The following is a 12,621-nucleotide window of genomic DNA, read 5'->3' as shown; positions in this document are numbered from 1 at the left end:
GCCGAGCTTCGTTCCGTTGTGGGTATAGATTAATCACTGTTTATTATTCTGAGAGAAAGCTTTACATCGGCGGCTTCCTCAAAGACAGCCTCGCGTTTTAATGAAAAGCTTTCTCTCAGAATGAACAGTGTTCAATCCATAACAGCAAAGGACGCCGCTCCCACAGTGCTCTGCTGCTTATGTCTGTGACAGCTGGAAGAGGGGCTTAAAGCAGCCAATCAGTAAAGAGCCAAGACCAGGAATACCACATATGTATGGGATACCAAATATTACAGAACACCGCCCATTCCCCCATCTCCTGCTGTCTCAGAAAGGAGCGCCATGCCCCGCCCTTCACTTCACAGAAATCCTGTTTAGCATGCAGCCCTCGCCCTGCATAAATTATGTTCATGACGCAGATGCTTAAAAAAAATGTGCAAGTAAAAAAAAACTGCAGTGAAGTTTATAAGCGAAGGAGACGTGGATAGCTATATGTGTATTTTAAATATATCTTTACATCTTTTTCAAATAGGAAAAACGAACAAGAAAGCCTTGTGGAGGCACAACATGCATGATGTTTATATATTAATGAGGCGTTTACGGCTCTTTTTGCCCCTTTGTGTGGGAAGCGAAGCATCCAAATAAAGCAGCGGGAGCGTTTCAATATTTAGCACCATTTTTAATTTTTTAAGAGGAAAAATATCGCACCAAAAGAAGCTTCTTCACCCTTTCGGACCACGTCAAAACGGGGTAAGTAAGCAAGGTTTTTACACTACAGGAGGAGGGGGTCATGGAAAAATGGGAGGTTTTACTTCTTGTGGCGTTAATATGCAATGGGAGTTAATTAGCATAATTTATATATTTATGAATAAAGAGAATATAAGGGAAATGTGCTAACGTCTGAAGGGGTGTAAAGAGGCACCCTGCAGTCTGCGATCCCGACTAAACCAGTGACAGCTTACTTATGTATTTCGTTATTTGCCTCTCTGTGTTGTTTGTGTTCATATGTGGGCCGGCGAGGCCTTTTATATTCAATTTATCCCCGTTGGTTATGAGGTAAAAATGGCGAGCTTTCTGTGATGGGAGGGGTCTGAAGGAATGACGAATGAGCGAAAGAAACGCGCTTGCGTAGTAACTTGGCCAGCTTCCGCCCAACAAGTGGAAAGAGAAGACACACTTTGCTGGGACTTAGAAGAGGGTAGAGGTTTTAGAAAAAGAAAGGGTTCGGGCTTTGGTTTCGCGGCGTCTTTTTATGAAAAGTATTTTTTTGTTGTTTTGCTATCCCAAGATTAACTGCATGAAATGACAAGCTTCAATGAATCAATAGCAGTTTCATACTTGCCAACAGATGTATGATTTTTCAAGTTTCAAAATCAAAAATTCGCATAAAAATGACATCACAGGAAAACACAAAACATACATTGTTGGCACCATTGAGGTATTCTAAAATACACAACCCATCAAACAGCACAACATGGAAAGATGTTCAAATGTTAAAAATGTATAATTCTGAATGGTAATTTAACACCAAATTCAATTACCTAACTTCACAGAAGGTAATCACACAGAGCTGGTAGGCAATGTTTTGCCACTGCTGAGTAGCAGCAGCCTGGGCAATAAATATGTATTCCTGCAGTGCAAGTTGAACACTGATTGACATGGAGACTGATAACGCCTCAGTCTGATAGGCAGATGCTGTGTGATGGTGTTACGTTCTTCCACTTGCCTTCACTGGTGGTTCGCCTAAGGGTTTTTCCGTTGCGTAGGTGTCAGGTCAGTGGATTGGTCTGAGCCCAATCAAAGTAACCACCTACCAGCCCACTGTACAGACAGACTAATTAATGTGTTGCATGCTTTGTCCTGCAGCCTGCCTTAGAGTCACATAAATTGCCTGCCACTTTAAAAAGCAGTAGGATCTGTCACCCAAATCTGTAGGCGGTAGGACTGCTTAAAAAGAAGTAGCCTACTGCCTAAATCTGTAGGGTTGGCAAGTATGCAGTTTGAGTATTGTTTGTGCCGTGGATACGCTCAGGTTTTATAATGGTAAACAACGCATTTTGTAGACGGTTACTCGTTTTTGCACCAGCTCATTAGCGTTTCATGACCATGGACAGCGCAAAATTTCTGCACAGTAGATATGTATGTGGAAAACGTAGCACAGATTTGAAAATTGTTGATATGGATTCGCCAACCTCAGAACTGGAGGTTACCCCATAGCTCTCAACTCACACGCTTTTGGCGGGTGTCACCCGCCTTGTAAACAGCTGACTCACCCGCCAAGCCTCCTGCACGCCCATTCATTCCAATGGGCGTCTCACCCGCCAAAAACAAAATCGGGTGTTTTCACCCGCCTTTGCCACACAAATGGTTGAGAGCTATGGGTTACCCACAACTTTTTTTGAAGTCCATGGCAAAATATTTCACTGGTAATCCTCATTATTCCTATTCCTTCTCTTCCTTGTCAAAGTACTTATATTTTAGGTAGCCTCAACTGACGGGAACCTTCTCTCAAATAAGTATGTCCACCCCAGACCTCTCAACTCACACCCGCTTGCAATCAGCGGATTCTCCCACCAAGCCCCCTGCACGTCCATACGGCCAATACAATACAATGATCAGGACAGTCTTCCCCTGCATGGAAGGCAGAAAGACCATAAGCACCATTCGGATCGGCGTCAGCTCTAACAGGTTTATGTGGAGTCTTGACTTTGCGAGGGACTAGAGCCCGCTCACCGCCAGCTCGCTCGGATCAGGGCAGCAGCCCTTCAGGGAAGCATCTGTAATTACAGTCACTTTCGGCTATGTTTGCCAAAAGGGTCCCCTTTCATCTTCCCTGCAAGGTTTCCTTCCTGTCCTCTATCTCTCTCCCTGTGTTGTTCCACAGGGGTCTAACCTCTCTCCCTGGGTGTTCAACCAATACCTGGCACTTCTTGCCCACCGCATTGCTGCTCTCTGCCCCATCTTTCAGTGCTATGCAGATGACACTCAGCTAATTTTCAGGCTCCCTTCTGCCACCTCTTCTCCTTCTCTCATTTCTGTCTGCTATCCAGGAGTGGTGTGCCGCCAATGATCTCTGCCTTAATGCCAGTAAGACTGGGATTCTCCTCATCGGCACACCTGCTCCCTCCTTTCCTGTCACTCTCTGGCCAGCCTCTCTTGGCCCTCTTCCTGCTCCCACCTCGGAGGCTAAAAGGCTCAGGGTCATCTTCAACTCCACACTCTCCTTCTCTCCTCATAAATCTGAAGTCTCTAAGAAGTCACACTACCAGCTGCACCTCCTCAAAGGTATTCTTCCTTTCCTCTCCTACCCACAGAAGCTCACTGTCTGCAGAGCTCTGGTTCTCTCTAGGCTGGACTACTGCAACAGCCTTGTTCTAAATCTGCCTGCCTCTACTCTCTGCCCTCTGCAACTCATCCAAAACAGGACTGCAAGACTTGTCCTTGGCCTCAAGCCCAGGGATCGTATCTCTCCAGGACTGAAATCTCTGCACTGGCTCCCAGTGGCTGCGAGGATTAAGTTCAAAACCCTCTGCATTGTCCACAAGGCCTCTGGGGCCTCAATAGGTTCAACTCTCTCTTCGCAAATGTCTTCCTTCTCGAGCTCTTCACTCCTTCACCTCTAACTCCTTCAGGGTCAGTCGCTTCTCCAAGCAACGTGTTGGTGGTAAATCTCTTTCTTCCGCTGGGGCCTCCCTCTGGAACAGCCTCCCTGCCTCTCTGAAACTTGAGGAGAACCATCTCCGGTTCTGGAAGAACCCCAAAACTTTCCTCTTTGCTTCTGCTTTCTCTGTTCCTCTCCCCTGCTGAACTCCTGGCTGAAACTGCACTGGTCACCCGGTTACCCCCTGATCTCGTGCTCGGGTCCCCTCCCTGCCAGTTGCACACCTGCACTGCCCCCCTGGCAACCCTTACACTCGGGGGCTGTTTCTGTATCCCTACAGTCCCCTACCAGCACTTGACACTTGATGTCTGCATTTACCCTTGCACTTGCCACCAGCTGGCCGCATTTTTTATGTATTGGTTTTTATTTGTATTTATTTATTTTTTACTGTTGATCCCATGTACTGCACTGCCCCATCCCCTTATCCCTCCCCTGCACTTGTGCGATCTCAATGTCACCTGGCCTAGTAAGATCGTTGTCTCTGTCTTCCCTCTGTTCCCGTTCCCTTGCCTTGTCGCGCCTTGAAACACTTGTGTATAGGCGCGTTATGCCACGTCATGTATCGATGGGACATCACCAGCCAAAAACGAAATCCAGTGTTTTCACCAATGTTGGCGACAATAAAGGCTGATAGCTATGCCTCCCACCAAAAGGAGGTGTAACACCTCCCTTGCCACACACTTCCTTCAATTTGCGCCACCGTAGAACATGGGTATCAAAAGCAGAGGCCTCCTGACCAGCCACACTAAGCAATTAAAGTCCATACCTGTCAACTCACCTGCTTTTGGCGTGTGACACCCGCAATAAAGTCAGTTCCCTCACCCACCAATCCCCTTGCCCATCAATAGGTGTCAATAGAGAGAACATCCACAAAAGGAAAATCTTTTAGTTTCACCAGCCTTTAATTTGAAAAGGTTGACAGCTATGAATGTCTAATGAAAGTATTAGACTCAGCCCATGCAGCAGCCCTGTAAATGACCCAGTTACTTACCATTACTCCTAGCCCTGCTCATCCTCGTCACATTACTTAAAAGTGTGAGGTCCGACCTCATTGCAGGAATCCATTCCATTTATTATCTAACGCCCATAGCTGCCCCACCCCTTCTGAGAGTACAGTACTTCCCCCCCACCACCACACGTTTTAGTTTCAATACCCCTAACACATCATGTAAGGTTTTAGTACTGTGATGAGGAAGGGTAGGACTAGGAGTAATGAAGGTTACAGGAAAGTAACCCAGTCATTACCTCCACGTCCCTCTTCCTCGTCCCAGTACTTACTAGCGAGTCATACCAAAGGCAGCAGTGAAAAATGTATCCACAAACAAAAAAACATAGACTAACCAGTGTGCAGTTGCACCATCCCATCATCATCTTCATTTCAAAACACCGGAAGATCTCCCCCCTGAGTCACAGTGCCAGCACTCAACCCCCACTCCCAAAGAAGGAAGACCCTTGCCTGTGCAAATTGAGACGATAGTGTCTGGTAAATGTATTTGCGTCGGCTCAGGTAGCCGCTCTGAAGATCTGAATCAGCACTCCCTTTGCCTCTGCCCGAGATGCAACCATGCCTCTTGTAGAGTGACACTGAACACAAGCCGGCAAAGAGACCTGTGCCTCAGAATAGGATTGAGGTTGTTTGACCAAATTTATTTGCCCATGGTCGATTAGACCAAATTATTTTTTTTGGTTTGTAGTTTGACCACAAATATAAGTGAGTGGAACCCGGCAAACCTTTCAAAAGCCCCCTATATTATTTATTAACCTGGACCCACCTACCACATATATTTGAGGAAAAAAAAAAAACTAAATTTGGTCAAATCAACCTCGCGCAAATCATCTGTGGTGAATTTGGGTAATACCCCAGAACAGGCTGGGCAATACCCTGCCTAATCCAATGTCTAATCCTAGGCACCAGTGCTCCAGATAAGATTTTGAGGTGGGAGTATGTTACGCATGATTTTTCAAATTAAAGAGTAAATGCAATTTCAAGAGAGTAAAAATGATTTTTCTCCTCTGCAAGAGAGTAAAACATATCAAACACATACACCCAAGGCAGACGTAAAATCAGACCCGTAGACTAGAAGAGTTGTGGGTGAAAGTTGTCTGGCTTACCTTTAACCATTTTATTATACTTGCGGAAAATATTCTGCCATTAAATAACTTAGAAAATATATGCTACATACGCAGCTTCATTTTCAAAATTCTGGGGCCTAGATTACTATAGATTGAGACTAATATATTGCCTGCAGAGGGAGTGTGAGTAAGCAAGTGTTACAGTACAGGGGCATCTAACTTCATTACTCATTGTAATTAAACTATTTTAGTCCAGCTTTAATGCTACAATCAGTTAACTCTCTCTGTTAAGTCTGAAACACCCACTTCTTGCAGATCCTGAAGGTCCTAGAAAGTGTGAAAATGGCAGCTGTTGTGCAATGAAAGACTCAATACCATAGCATAACCGGACATTGCACCGTGTCTGGCAGTACGCTAGATGGCCCAAGCAACTTCAGTGGCTGGGAACAACAGGGGAGAACATGTAATGTTGGTTCTACCACAGTTATTAGCTTGTGCCCTCTAGGAAAGTACACAGATTATTGGCTTGTTCCTTGGGATAACTCTGTGACTATCAGACAGTGCACTACCCTTAGAGATTAGCACTCATTGACCTGATTCACATCTAGAAAGCACCACTATAGAATAGCACTATCACTATTAGCGTGTGCACTCTAAGATAGTAATGTGATTATTGCCTTGTTCCTCAGGATAATACTGTGATTGATTGGTAGACTGAGCACTACCCTTAGAGATTAGCACACATTTACCCAATTCACATCTAGAAAGCACCACTATAGAATAGTACTGTGATTATCAGCTCGTGCCCTCTAGGGCAGCACTGAGATTATCAGTTTGCGCCCTCTAGGATAATATTGTGGTTATTAGCTGTACCCAGCCTCACACCACATAGATTTGTTTACAGCGGTAAGTCTCTTCCAGGGAGACACATTAGGGACAGCCACTGGAATACCCCAGCATTATCACCCTAGTAGACCTCCCCAAACGGACAACCCTAACTCGAGACAGCGACTGAACTAACCTAGCAATTTCATCTGACTAGACCACCACAACAGACAGAGCCCAAGCTTGTACCGGACAATCCCCCACACCCAGTCGAACACCACAAGACAACCAACCAAAAATCAGAAAGACCAACTCTGCAACAACAAACCAAAGAAGAAGCAAAAAAAAAATCGCGCTCAAAATGCCACCCAAACGAATGGGAACAAAGGAAAGACAGAGAGCGGAAAGAACAGTCCCAACTGAACACCACCAAAGACTCACATCTGCAGAACACACTCCGACAGACAGGAGCGACAACAGAACCAGTGCCGACAGAAGAGAGAAATCCCTTTACCTAATTCCATGCCTCGCAAATAACCACTGACCGGAACGAGCCGACCCAACGTACAAATCCAGAACGACCAACAACCAAACACAACCACGCAGAAGAACAGACAAAGCTAGAAATAACAAGAAAATAATCAACGCCCTAACCCCTTACATCACCAAAACAAGAGGACCTTCCGCTAGGCAGCTCAAAATTTATAAGAGGAACCTGATGAAAACAAAAACCCAAGACTAAACCTAGAAGAGCTTTTTGATGACACAGACACAACTGTACCAACAACTCAACTAGAGAGCGACCTGGAATGAAACATTAACACCAGTCAGAAGACAACACCGACAATAAAGCACAAACCAAACTACACCTTTTAAAATCCACTGCAATCTAATTAACGCAAGATCCATGTCAAAACACTCAACGGAGATCTGTGACCTTCTCTGCGACAACGGCATTGACATCCTATTCCTCACAGAAACATGGCTGGATGACAACTACAAAATCACACTCCAAAGCTGCCTCCCCACCAACTTCAAGTGCCTTCAGGTAAACAAGAAAAATAAAAAAGGAGGAGGCCTCGCAATAGCATTCAAAGAACACCTGAAAGTAAAAACAGACAAACCTCTTAACATCATCAACTGCGAAACCATGGTCATACACCTATCAGCATATCCAAAAAGAAACATCAAATTCATACTGGTTTACAGACCACCGATATACAAAGCAACCTTCGTCAACAACTTCATAGAAGCCATCATCAACATAGCCATCGAGCACGAACATCTAATAATCCTGGGGGACTTCAACATTTTGATAGAAGAAAAACATGCCAACTCCCAAAACTCACTAATTGGGCAGTTAAAAACCATGAAATTACAACTGCTGGTCAAAGGGGCAACACACTAGGCAGGACACACCCTTGACGCAATCTTCGCCAAGAAAAAAACTTATCACCACAGCACCACCGATACAAATACTTTGGAGTGACCATCTCATCATCCCATTCGTGATCACACAACCAACTCAAGTCAGCATCCAGCCCCTCAAGCTCACAACCACCACAAAAAGAAACTGGAACACCGTCAAAGCAAGCAACCTAATGGTTCAACTGGAGATGACCAAACCTCTAGCAGCAGAAGTGGAGAAGGCTTACCTAGATGGAAAAGTGGAGCTACTCCACGAATAGATTGCTGACACAATCGAAAACATCCCCCCGGAAAAACCATTTACCCCCTCAAGAAAAAGAGCAATGGCAAAATGGTTCACCCCAATACCAAGCACCATGAAAAAGAGCAAGAAGAAGCTGGAATTGGAATGGAGGAAAGAATACAACCAAGATAAGAAGACCCAGTTCCAGAAACAAATCCGGTCATACAAGATGGAAATTCAAAAGGCAAAAAGAAGGCATTATGATGACAGAATCACCAGTGCCACCAACACACAAAAAGAAATGTTCAACATCATAAAAAAAATGCAAAACCCACCAGGTTGCAACAACACTCCAACCCCCTTAGAGAAACTATCCAACGACTTGGAAGACCATTTTAAGAACAAAATCAACAACATCTGAAAAATCATACAAGACAGACCAACCATCTCTAACACTCAACTAACCGGACCTGACGAGGAGCCACAGCACAAACTCCAAAACCTCCCTGAAATATCAGCAGAGGCATTCATCAAGCTGGTAAAACACAGCAAGAAAGCGGGATCACCGATTGATCCCTGCTCCCCCCGACAAATCAATCCTCGCACAAGGAACGCCATCACAATACTACAGAAACCTCTTAAATCGGTCACTTTCAACAGGAACAGTACCACAATCCTTTAAATCAGCATATATTAAGCCTCTGTTAAAAAACACAAGTGGCGATGTGCAAGACCTCTCCAACTACAGACCGATTTCAAACATTCCCTAACCGGCAAAACTCCTAGAAACGTACGTATACAACTTAAACCAAGAACATGTTGAAAAACACCACTTGCTAGACCAAGCATAAGTCGGCTTCAGACCCGCAAGAGGAACAGAATCAACACTGCTATCAACTGGGATGACATATAAACAAACGCAGACTCCAACACAACCTCGGCATTAATTCTGCTCGACCTCTCCGCAGCCTTCGAAACCGTAAGTCATGACACCCTAACCAAAAGATTGGAAGATATAGGTATACCAGATATGGCACTACTCTGGATTAAATCATTCCTAGCAGACAGAACTGAAACCGTATGGATAAAACCTTTCAAATCTACTCCACGAGTTAACGACTGTGGGGTACCACAAGGATCCGTACTATCACCACTATACTTCAACATCTACCAGACTCCAGTAATCAGGATGTTTATAAAATACAAAATTACATGCTACAACTACGCAGACGACACTCAAATCACCTACCAAATCGAAGATAGTCAAGCCAATCACTCAACCCTAATAGAATGTCTAAAATAAGTATTTGTCTGGATGAACGCCAAGAACTTGAAAATCAAGCCCAGGAAAGACAGAAATCATGATTATATCCAAAAACCAAGAGAACAACACCTACATTCCCTGGCCGACGGAAATGGGATCCGCGGCCACACCATCTAAAGTAGTAAAAAATCTGGGAGTCCTAATGGACAATGCCCTAAACTTAGAACTACAAGTAAACCCAACAATCAAGAAATGCTTCTTCCTCCTTCACACAAGAAGAAGAATCCTGCCTTTCCTCTCCTTCACCCACAAAACACTGACAATCGCAGCCCTCATCATGTCAAGAATCGACTACGCAAACAGCCTCTACCTCGGGATGCCAGAATGCCTCCTGAAGAAACTACAACGCATCCAAAATGCAGCAGCCAGACTCCTCCTCAAACTATCCAGAAGAGATCACATCACTCCAGCACTAAAAACACTACATTGGCTCCCAATCAAACATCATATCACGTTCAAAACAATGTGCATAACACACAGGGCAATCAGCACTCAGGGAGCTGAATTCCTACAAAAGAAAATAACAATCTACAAGCCAACTAGACTCCTCAGATCTAGCAATGAAATCCGCCTGGAACCAAAACCATACTTCAAGGTAAAACTAGGGGGCTCCTCTTTCTTCCACCTGGCTGCAAAAACCTGGCACAACATCCTGAGTAAGAAATAAGAAACACCAAAGACCACCTAAAATTTAGAAAACTTCTAAAAACCTGGCTCTTCAACACCTCGGAACCAAATTGAAACAACTAAACAATCAAACCGGAAACTCAAAGAACAGATTGACAGAATATATGATGGCACAGACAACACCCAGAACCGACTAAGGGAAACTTGACAACAACAAGAGAGACAACGCTAGCTGGAATAGAACACAATCGACAACCCCATGAGGATAGACATCGACATACATGTCCAACACTATCCAACAACCGTAATGACCCCAAGGGCCCAGACAGAATTGTGAAGATGGCAAGTACCACACTTGTATAGAATTGTGAACATTGGCCTGCGCCAGACCCAGACGGAATTGTGAATGATAGCAGGTATCACATTTAGTTTGAGTTGTGAACGTTGGCCTGTGTCGCATCTAGATGGGATTGTGAGGGTTGGCGGGTGCCACACTTAGATAGAATTATGATCGCTGGCAAGTGCCACCCTCAGATGGAGTTGTGTGCATTGGCCTGCATTGCATCCATCCAGTGAATGTCGGACTGGGCCACATCTGTATAGCGTACCAATAATAGCCATTTCCACATCTAGACTGCATTGGGAATACTAACTATGCCATACTTAGAACTGTGAATGCCAGCTTGAATCGCATCTAGACAGGTTCTTGAAGTTAGGTCAGTGCCACATCTGGATATAATAGTGAAAATTGGTGTGCCTCATATACAGACAGGATTGTGACTATTAGCCAGTGCCAGATCTAGATAGAAATGAAGAGATATTCACGAGCCACACCTAGAAAGAATGTGGACATTTATAGCATATCACCTCTTAATAGCGAGGCCAATAACCAACCCACTAACAATGTCACCCATCTGCATACACCTCTCAAACTCTAAGCAAACGCAACCATAAACCACAAGCACAGCAAACCGCACAAACTTCACTACACCGCAACAACTGTCAAGGAGTTCCCCCCTTCTCACCTGAATTCGATCTTTGCTGGATTTCTTGGTCGATGCCTTTTTGTGCAGACGGATCTGGTCTTGAATAAGGCTGCACGAGTCTCTTCCTACTCCAGCGTGCGTTCAAAGTCCCGGGATGCAAAGATCCAGGAATCCGGGAAATATACAGAGTGCGCTACTCAGCACACGAGTCCAGGAATCAAGAAAGGAAGGAAAGGGACTAGGAATGGGGTTGGCTGGGAAAGAAGCAAGGAAAATAATACCGCGAGCTACGGAGCACACGTCTGGTCGCTACTTCGCAATAGCATTGAGATGCGCGGAGCCGCGGGAGGTGTAGTCTATTAATAGAACACGCTACGTTCAACGTGTAGAGAGAGGAAGGTGTTTCACAGTGGACGGCCATGTTGGGAGTACCAGGGAGTGTAAGCCCTGTTGAGACAAGGACCAGGAAGTCCAAAAGGGGCGTGTTCTGAATGTCATGACAACAACAAAACAAACCACAAACAGCTTCATACAACAGCACACAACGCCTACCGACTGAAAAAGTACCCCCAAGCTCAGCGAACAGTGTTAACCAAACTGAAGCTGCCAACATCACAGCACTGCTCTCTTGCACTTATCCTGCTTGTTCCCACTAACTTCACCCCCGACCCCCTTTTCCTTTTCAGAACCGTCATAGCGCCAGGTGACCACTCCGGTGGTGATAGTGTGCAGTACAAATATCCTTTAACATTAACAGTCCACTATACTAGAATCTCTGGTGCACTGACTGGTGAGACTATGTCTGCCTGTCAAAGCAAGTGTTACGAGACTGGAGAGGTCCAGTGAAGCAATAATGTAATTATATGTGGCTGTATTGGAGCCACTAGCAGAGGAGCACCAGGGTAAACCAATCTGTCCATACACTTACTTAAATCATCCTTTTGTAAGTGTGTAAAGGTAATCCCTTATAAGCACTCCAATTTTTGCAGTTGAAGTCAGGGTGAGATTACATTATTTGCCCGGGATCACACACTTAGACTAAACAGCGAAGCAGGGATTTTAACCCACTCTTTCAATTTGGGCACAGCCGCCTTCTTCCACGCTTTACTATATATTAAAGTGTTGGGTGTCAAGACCTACAATAATACTGTCCTATAGAATTTACTTGCAAAATACACAAATTGCATGGTAACGCATCATGACAACATGTAAATCCTTATAGCAGCATGTTGGGCAAAAATAATATCAGTGTACCTTTATTTTCCACATCCTGAATGGAAAACTATAAGATGCAAAAGGCAAAATATCTCTTTACCCACTTTATTTTCCACGCTTTAAGACACACAATAAAATAAGTTGTGCCATAAACTCACTAAGGTTTGGAGATTCGTCACAAACCTTCAGCGTGGTGTTATGTATGGTTTAAGAAAATTCAACTGAGGACATAAAAGCAAACTTTACTTTTTAGCATATCAAGCTATTAGAAGTTATGGGT

The 12,621-nt window shown here is 44.5% G+C and overlaps 1 protein-coding gene across 2 annotated transcripts in view; it reads left to right on the top strand.

Annotated features, from left to right (window-relative positions):
• The first annotated feature begins 319 nt into the window (after positions 1 to 319).
• POU6F1 (POU class 6 homeobox 1) overlaps positions 320 to 12,621 on the top strand; it is a 532,900-nt gene continuing 520,598 nt past the window's right edge. For both annotated transcript variants that reach the window (XM_069653382.1, XM_069653381.1), the window contains exon 1: positions 320 to 729. The gene's annotated coding sequence lies outside the window, so the exon portion shown is untranslated. The remainder of the gene's footprint in view (positions 730 to 12,621) is intronic.

The sequence above is a fragment of the Ambystoma mexicanum genome, chromosome 3q (genome assembly GCF_040938575.1).
Source record: "Ambystoma mexicanum isolate Mex_15411 chromosome 3q, UKY_AmexF1_1, whole genome shotgun sequence".
In the NCBI taxonomy this organism is placed as follows: Eukaryota; Metazoa; Chordata; class Amphibia; order Caudata; family Ambystomatidae; genus Ambystoma; species Ambystoma mexicanum.
Note: the sequence above shows the minus strand (reverse complement) of the source record. Positions and strands in the feature narration are given on the sequence as shown.